This window comes from Mytilus trossulus, chromosome 4 (genome assembly GCF_036588685.1).
Source record: "Mytilus trossulus isolate FHL-02 chromosome 4, PNRI_Mtr1.1.1.hap1, whole genome shotgun sequence".
NCBI classification, from domain to species: domain Eukaryota; kingdom Metazoa; phylum Mollusca; class Bivalvia; order Mytilida; family Mytilidae; genus Mytilus; species Mytilus trossulus.
Genome location: NC_086376.1, coordinates 86,061,717 through 86,071,548, shown reverse-complemented (window position 1 = coordinate 86,071,548; position 9,832 = coordinate 86,061,717).

Genomic DNA, 9,832 nt, shown 5'->3' with positions numbered 1-9,832 from the left:
TAAAGAAAGTAACACAAATAAAAATCATAAAGCGTTTGTTAAATTAGATAAACAATGAACATCAGAAGATTGCAAGAATATTTATAGACAAAACAAGCCGGCTTTGAATATTGTGCAGAAATGAAAATGTACGGAGATTAAAGAAATGCTTTCAGAAGTTCAAAATGTCAAAGAAGGGAACATGTACATACAATAACTGTAGAACAATTTCAGAAACATTTTTAAAAATGTAAAATAACACAAAAACGGACAAGGAAATATAATCAGAAACTTTACCATACGTACATGAGGAAGTAAACATTCCATTTGCAGAAACTGAATCAGAAAAAGCGTAAAACAATTAAAATATGATAAAGCTACTGGGTTCAACTGCATCATGAACGAATATTTTATTGCTGTAAAAAATGTACTTATTCCAATATTGGGTAAAGTTTTTATTAATATTCTTACTTCCGTAAATTTCTCTGAAATACAGTATTGGTCTAAAGTATCATCGTAAAGAAGACGTTACTAACCCTAACAACTAGCGATGCATATCTCATGTTAGGAAATTCTTCACCTCGTTGCTGAATACAAGGTTAATTGCTACATTAGAGCGAAAAGAACAATGTGTAGACAAGTATACCATTTGGTTTCCGTCCTAGATTTGGAACAGTCGATACTGTCATTGCCCTTTATTCCCTGATCACTAATTATTTGGGTAAAGGTAAACGTATATACTGTATCTTTGAAGATTACGTCAGAGCTTTTGATAATATCACGCATTACAAATTATGGAAAAGGTTAGTCAGATGTAAAGTCAATGGGGTAGGCAATTAAATGTCATTAAATCTATGAATAGCAAATCAAAAACTTGTGTTAAACTTTATGGAACATTTTGTGATGGTTTTTTTTAATGTACTGTTGATCTAATGCAAAATGAATCCTTATTCCCACTGTTGTATTTATTGTATGTCAATGATAAGGAAATATAACTGATAACATAAAATTGTAAATCATAGGACTTAAAATGGTAAAACTGGATTTGTTAATGTGTGTGACAATATGGTTTTATTTAGTGAAAGTATAACTGATCTACAAAAGATTATCGATGCTATAAATGTTTATTGAAATAAATTTGATTTGTACAAAACTATTATCAAAAATAAAAATTGTAGTCTTAGAACCAGAGGGAAATTTAGAACAGAAGAGCAATGGTATACAAATTGAAAAGCTTTGGAGAAGACGTTACTAAGTTGGAAAACTTGTGTCTAATCCATTTGTCTCTTTTTGGAACAATAAAATATGTTTTAACTAAAAAGCTATTGATATATGTAGCGATTTCATGTATTTGAGAATCTGTGTTATAGTAATGGTAATATTTTAAATACCCATATAAACTGTCAGAGCAGTGTAAAAAGGCTGTGTCAAGCATATTTAATAAAACAAATACGATTACTTTAATCCTGAAACACCGTTGTCATTTTGTTTATTTTTATGTAGCAAGCATATTGAATTATTGCTTAGAAATATGATAATTTCAATTGGGGCCAAAAATTAAAAAAGTTCCTTTGTATTTTTGAAAACGTATTCTTAAAGTAAAAATCATTGCTGTAACTAATATGTTGTACTGTGAATTAAGTTGATTTTATATGTCCATTGAAATGCAGTATAGAATACTCGAATATTGGTTGATAATTTTGAGTACAGAAAAATTTCTTCTAAAAACTTGCTATGATGAGATGTATGAAAGAAGTTGTCCTAAAAAGAATGATAAACAAAACTGGAGTTGTAAAATTAGATATATTTTGGTAAGAAATGGATTTAATTATGTTGGTGGGGCCAAAGTGTAGTTTATAAATAATTTTTACTGTTTCCTGTGAAGTTAATACTTATGATAAGTGTTGCTTTATTGTGATATATTGTTTGATTTCTCAAGAATGAAAAGTGAAAAAAATCTTCAAACAATTGCATACCAAAAGATGCACAGCATCAATAGGTAGACAGTGACAGTGTCTGTGAAAGAGCATGGATCTGTGTCGAAAACTGTAAGAGGAAATATTTACAAAAAAAGTTACACCATGTTCTATAATTTGTACTACAAATTACTTTGTTTTTTCAGTCTGGGACGAATGAAAAAAAATATCCTTATACACTTTCATAGTGGAAGGTCACACTGACAACTTCAACATATGTGCAGCTATTATGTGAGGTTTCGGGTATCTGGATTTAAAATTGTGGGAGAAGTTGAACATATAAACTATGTACCCATTTTTGCCAGCCTAATCACTCCAACATTATCATACTATAAGCCGGGTTGGACCTTTTCATACTCAGCCAAATATGAATATCAAAACATTGCAGGACTTTATTGTCAGTTTTGTGTATGCGTCTTCTCTGTATTTTTTTTATGATGTTTCCAAAAGCAAATTCTTTGTTCTAGACAAATTTTTTTCTAATTTTGTTTGTTCGTCAGAATAAAGTTTAAACATTAGGATTGAGCTCGAATGACCTGTAATTATACAATCTGTATCAAAGTTCCAAACTCCATTGATAAAATACACACTGATTACATTTGTTTGACCCTTGAGAGATTTGGTAAATACTGCTGATTTAAAATGTGTATCACTTTAATTCACATAGCGATATGACCTTACATTACTTTCAAGGATATTTTGTTAAACTGTGTGTATTTATTGCGTAAAATTTAAAGACAAAAATACATTAAATGCATTGATTTGCAAGACTTTCTTTTAAACAAAGACTATTATGGTGTTTTATCTTATCAGTTTTTCTCAAGTTCAATGTTTTCGCAATCTTAAACATTCATATACAATAATAGTGTGATCTTTTATTTTGCCGATTTTTTCCTACCCCCGATTGTAGCATTTTAACTCAGTGTTTTGACTGAGTGAGGATTCGTATGGCGGGCACGTATGACAAGATAGTGACGCCAATCCTATTGATGCATGGTGTCCTATTCTTTTAAATGATTTTTGAAACCATGAGAATCCCTCAGTTTTTATTTTTACACCTTTTAACGAATATTCTGGTATGCCCTCGCTCTAAATTTTATAGTACATATCTTTACATAGACTTAACCTACAATTAAAGGTACGGGATCGATTTGTTGTATCGAAATATGTAAATACGATATTATTTCATCTTTCTCGTAAATCATCATCTTGTAGCAGTATCGTTCTACAAATGTTTTGACTTAATTCTATATAAATGTAGATATTAACATAACTATCAATACAAATAAAACTAGAAAAAGTTTCTAAATTATTATGGTTAGTCGAATATCATTACCTGAGCGAGCTATTGTTGTTTAGTGAAGGTACACGACAAGGAAGTTCATTGATGATAACCAATCAGAACGTGGCTAAAGGTTAATAATGAATATTAGCTTTCGAAAAACCTGACCTATCTTTGTAGTTTGTGTTTTGATAAATGTATTCTACCATTTTTTTTTTGGCTTAAAAATAACACATATGGCATTAAAAAAATGTATTTTCATAAGTTCATTAAACTTGGAGCATGTTAATAATACATAGGACATACGTGTAAACCTGCGTAACTTTTTTTTCAAAGATATTGATTTCTTTATTGGTTATCATTTCTATCAGTTTAAATACAAGTACGACTGAAGGGACTTCATAATCATAGTAACTTTGAAGATTTTCGATAAGTGAATGATTTGTCTTCAGGAATAAATACTCAAACTGCACTACTCAATCCAAAATTATAAAAAAAAACTGTATGATACTGTTCATTCAACAGGCATTGTTTCTGCCATAATCAGGTTTTTGACATTTGGGAAAAATGTCACCCTTCTTGTTTTTTTCCTACAAATTGAGGCATTTTTTCAAAGTGATTGCCGAAAGACAACTGCCATTCCACTTGCAGAACCGTCTGCTTCTGGAATGACCCGTCTATGAAATAGTTTTGAGATTTTATGATAACTTTAAAGCCTGATTCAATATAGCTATAAATTTTAAATGTTACAGTATGATAATTGATATAAATACTTAGAAAAATAGGTAGTTCACAAAGTGATAATGTTCAAGAGATCCAACACATGTTTAACAGAAATCTTAATAATGTAACGGATTTTAGGGAGCTATTGAGAATGTATCTCTCTATTTTCAACTTTGCTATCTAAATTTTAGGGAAATTGAAATACCAGATGCAAAGTATCACACTATTGTGAATATTCAACGAGAAGATCATTGAAATTTGATATGTCTATTCAGTTCTATTTTTGTATTGTCTATTGTATATTGTACAAATTGTTCAGTTAACCTTTTTCTGTTTTGATGATCAATTGAAACAAAATAAGAGTGTCCATGGAAACCATGGGTTTCATAAACTGATAAAAGGCAAATCTTCTTTTTTGAAAACATAATACAGATATGCTAATGATTTATGCAGTCAATTACCTGTTCTTTTTTTCTAAATAATTATTTTTCATTTTTTTTTAAAGTTGCTTATTAACCTATCGCCTTGTAAAGCTCCATATCTGAGTTACAGCCGATATTTGACAATATCTATTATTCTATTTTTCTAAACCATTAAATATTATATATTGTATAAATTGTTCAGTTTACTTTTCCAGTTTTGATGAAAGCTTATGCATGTCCAATAAAATACCATATATATTTTAAGATACAACTGTATGGTTCGAAAATGTGGAGGCTATGATAAGCAATGCCTGCAAATAATATTTGTAGTGTGGTTCACATGTGAATAAAGACTGTTTATTTGATTTACTGCAACATTTTCCATGAATGATGTCAGTATATGTTACTTACCAATAGTGTATGTGTTCCTCGTATCTATATAGTACAACATTACAGTTAATGTTATTACCTGATAATTAACATATACATTACAACAAACACACAAGCTTTAAATTTCATACTACTTTAGAAAAAATTATATTTTCTATTTTCAGAACTGATTTCTAATTTCGTTAAAAGAGTATATTTCGTAACAAATTTTGCAAATTTTCTGAATAAGTCGTAATAATGAATAAGTGAATGAACGTTCACGTTTATAGCACAATGTGAAAGGAATAATGAGTTACTTGATTGTATGTTTATCTACCTTGTTTGTAGTTACTACCATCAAACGAAACAATGAAAACAACTGGATGTCAAAATATAATTGTCAAAAACTTGTTTGGACTTTGCTAAATTTCTTGATATTCCTTGTCTTGTCTATTCCTTTCTATGTCCTTCAAAGTTCCCGATCTCTACTGAATTGGAAGTTAAATGTGCATTTGTTATGTGATCAGTTCCGGTTAAACGTATACAACTTTTTCTTTACACAATGTTATATTCGGGTTGAAGGCCATAAAAATAATATGTTGCCTAGACCTTATCGATGCTGTGGCAAAACTTTGATGGACTTTAATGTTTAGTATGTTAGACATTTAAAAAAAAACCAATAATAACTTTACCCCTTGGTTTTTAATATGTTATGCTACATTTATTATGAATAATTATTTAATCATTATATTTTGTTTTACTGAATCTTCTTCATTTATGCTGGACATTAAGCAACCAACAATCAATCAATCTGCATTGATGGCCTGCCCGGGGAATAAACCCATAGTGATTTAAAAATTGCGTTCCTTTGGTACGAATGACAAACTGTGTGCAAACTTTTGTACCATAATTCTTTTTAAAAAAAAATAACTTAAGGTTTTGTAGTTGATGAGACCAGTATATTAGGATTTTGGTGCTTTATCCAGTAATAACATGTACATTTTACCAATACACTCTTCTTGTTTACATTTTTCAGATTGTTATTACTTGTAAAACTAACGTGTACAAAACACATAACATAAAAAATCTTGTTTTGATATTAAAGTAAGAAGCAGTAATATAAATGCTTTAAAAAGATAGAGAAATTGTCAAGCCTTCGGAGCATTACAATTCTATATCATTTCATTCTGATTATAAAAGGATTTAATTTTATATGTAAGGGTCACTGAATGAAGAATCAAAACATTGCTTTACTCTCTTATTGGTATGTGCTTTATACTTCACATTTTAGATATTCCAAGTACAAACTAAAAGTGAGGAATGCACATACGTGCAACGTTATCCCAACGTTATGGTTAGCGAAGCTTAAAGTGTTTAGTGAAGTTCGTGTTGTTTCTTATTCCTATTTATAACTGTTGATGTAAATGTCTTTGTGTATTCCTTGGTTTTGATTGTTATTGTCTTTACAACATGGGAACATTTGACCTGGTCAAAAAGGTTTTACTAAAAGTATTTTACATAGGTTTTATGTGAAAATTGTATGTGTATTATTAACGCTTCTCCCTAATAACACGTCTTTTTAAGTCTGGCGATGAAGGACGCCTCCAGTTGCGGGAGTTTCTCGCTTCATTGAAGTCACATTGGTGGCCTTCGGCTGTTGTTTGTCTATGTTCGGGGTTGTTGTCGCTTTGACACATTTTCCATTTTTATTATCAATTTTATAGAAGGTAATTGTCAACTAAATAATGCAAGGGAAAATATGTGTTTTCAGTGTAAACGTTTGCTTTAACTAATGACGACTGATAGAACATTTTGAAATATTCGTAAATACGTACCTCTTTATAATTTAGAGACGATTGTAACTTTGGAATAACAAATTATACATTTCATAATTAAAGCATAAGTAGGTGTATTTTAAAATATATGAAAGAAATGTTGAAAAAAAATGGACAATTATTTTAGTCCTTTGCAACCAAAATTGAAGATAAAACATTGTTTACAAAACTTGGAAGATAACGAGCATACGGACTGTGTATTCCTACCAAGTTTTTTCTCTTGTCAGGCTCTCAACCAAGTCAAGAATATGACAGTTGTTTTTCGTCCATTCTTTTGGTTGAAGACGTTCAGTATATTTTTACCGTTTTCATACACTACCCATTTTGGAATTTAGTTTGAGTTCGGTTTTGTTCCTTTTCAAAATATCCCTTCATGTGAAAGTAGTTTTGGTTTGATGTTACGATAATTATTTATTCGTATGGAGTTTTGATAATTATGTGTGTTAATAGAAAAATACTGATGCACTTTTTGTGGATTGCTAAAATTCAAACTAAATTGAAAACAAGAAAAAGGGTTGAGCTAGTACTATTAATAATTACGTTATAATTAAGGATTTGTATGGAAATAATATAGACATTATTGTAATGTTTGACAAGAATATCTTTTTCTAATATTACCCTTTTATTAAGGTCATTTACGGCTAGACAGGAAATCAAAAGAAACAAATTATATGGTATCAGACTATGGTGATTTTGCTGATCTATACAAGTATGAATTTGGAAAGTAAAAGGCATCTTGGTCCAATTACATAGCTCAATATACATAAACACGTTTCATTGATAACATAAGTACACTGTCAAGTTTGAAATTTATTTTATCTATCTTTAGTTACATTTTTTCAATAAAGAGGAAAGTCTCTCTTTATTAAATGAGTACTTTAATTTCTATGATGTTTCATATTTCCTATTTTTGAGATAAATATGCTCTTAAAATGTCATAACAAAAATCTGGAAATATTATTACAAAAGTTGTCAAAGGTACCCGGATTATAATGTAATATGCCAGATGCGTACAAATATAGATCAATAACAAAAGAGGATTATCAAGGTGTATAATCTGGTATGATCTGTTATAAATGATGAGATTATGTATGTAAATTTCTTTTGTAGAATAACTGAACAACGTAACTTCTAGAAATATACATACGTGGTCGTTCCCATTGTACAATATACACTATACCTCCACCTTTACTAAACAGGTTTAAAGTACACTTTTGCTCTGCCATTCGTCCTGTTGATCTATCTTTTTCTTTAGAAAGGTATTTTACCTTAAATTAAACAATATCTGTTTTTTTACAAAGGTTAATAAAATCCATTCAACCTGTATTGCAGTAATAGTCTGAGTTGATTTTATGCTGTTTTCCTCAATTGAAACCCCATGTAATCAACTCAAGCCTTGTCAAGAATTTGAAATACAGAAAAAAACTCTTTGAACAGGATATTGGATAGGTCAAACTTAAACTGATTTAAATACATTTGAATCAAAATGTACCCAATATGTTTTAACGAATCTGAAAAGAAGTCTCATTAACTGAAAACAACAACTATATACTCTCATTTGGAAAAATATTTGGTTGAACAGAACGAGTTTCTAAGGCGCAATAATTGTTAAATATAATATATCAAACATCCTTTCGACTTGGTGTAAAACATAAGCAACATTTAAAAAAAAGAGCAATGGAAGACAAATTAAGTACAAAATTTTCAAAAAAAGTTATGAATATGAATAAAAAGCGAGTCACTTCCAATATTGTTATCGAACCACATTTTTTCCTAATTACGTCCACGAGTTCTAAAAAGGTTAAAATGAACCTTAACATGTTAAATATTAAACTTGTTAAAAAAGATAAATTTGATTACAAGAATGGAGTAGGTTACAATTTACCAAAGATTGTCAGGTTTCTTCTAGTAATTCTATCTAAAGTTTTTCTGACACCAATTCAAGTTTGGAAAGGAAACACTCAACAGGAAGTACAATTTAATTTGATGTGATTAATCGAATTGTCAGATATGATTTCTATTTAGCATTTTCAAAGGTTTCACATTTTAGGTACGAAAAAGTAACAAACTGTAATTGGGTTCAGTGTTCTATTTCAGACCGCACTTGACATGCTTGACAAATCATAATAATATCTTTTGGAAAAAAACCGGTTCTAAATGCTTTCTCTCTTTTCATAAGTATTAGTCTTCTCATCATTTTAATTCAAAAGTCCCTAATGATTCGTATGATATGTGGATGAAACTTCCATACTTTATTCATGTATTTTTGATGATATTTTTAAGAGATTAAATAACTTTTTTCACACGCAACTATTGTTGCATACCAAATGTCAGTCTAAGCAGAACATCGTCCAAGTCAACATCAACATTTCGAAATATCCGAAGAAGTCTATTTTGACGCATCAGTTCAAAATGCACGAATATAGGTTAAAACTTTGCACTCAACCACATTTCTTGATGGAAATCACTTTGTTTTCTACCAACACTGGTTCCAAAAATATCACGAAAATAATTTTGCAATCAAATGAGTATATCCATGGTGTCAAGCTTAAACAACGTACTGACATTAAATTTTTCATGACGTTAATGAAATACGAATAAGAAAAGAGCAAACAGTTTGCTAAAGTACGACAATATGTTATATAGAGTCAGGATAAGTTACTACTACTCATTGACAATAAGCTATTTTTAAAAGATGTGCATTAATAATGCCTAAATGAAACGTTCGTCTAGCGCACAAAAGGGAACTTACGAAAGCAATGAAAAGTACTTATCTTCTTTATATCCTTTAGATCAAATGGCCAAGTTGGCACATACGTGTACAGAAGACTAATTAGAAGTTCACTTATTTTTAGATTAAATTGCTAGTAGTTTTGTGGTTTATTTTGTCATAGCCGCTTTCTTTCCGTCTGATCTAAAATAGTGAGTAGACAGATATATGGAAAAATATAATAGAAATGTGTATTAATCTGTTGCATCAGAGTTCATCTCAAGTTGTAAGATCATTCGTAGTTTTAACTTTGTTGGTTTGTTTTTTTAAGGTAGCGCAATACAAACATTAATTTACCTTCTTTCTCCAACCTTTGAAATGTTGTTACTATCTTCAGACAGCATATACATACATTAATTAGGAAGAGGTATATATAGATAGATAACAACTTATTCTTTTAAATGAATCAAAAAATTTTGTTTTGCAAACATTGTGTAATCAATTATTATGCAATAAATGACAAAATCTTGGTCAAT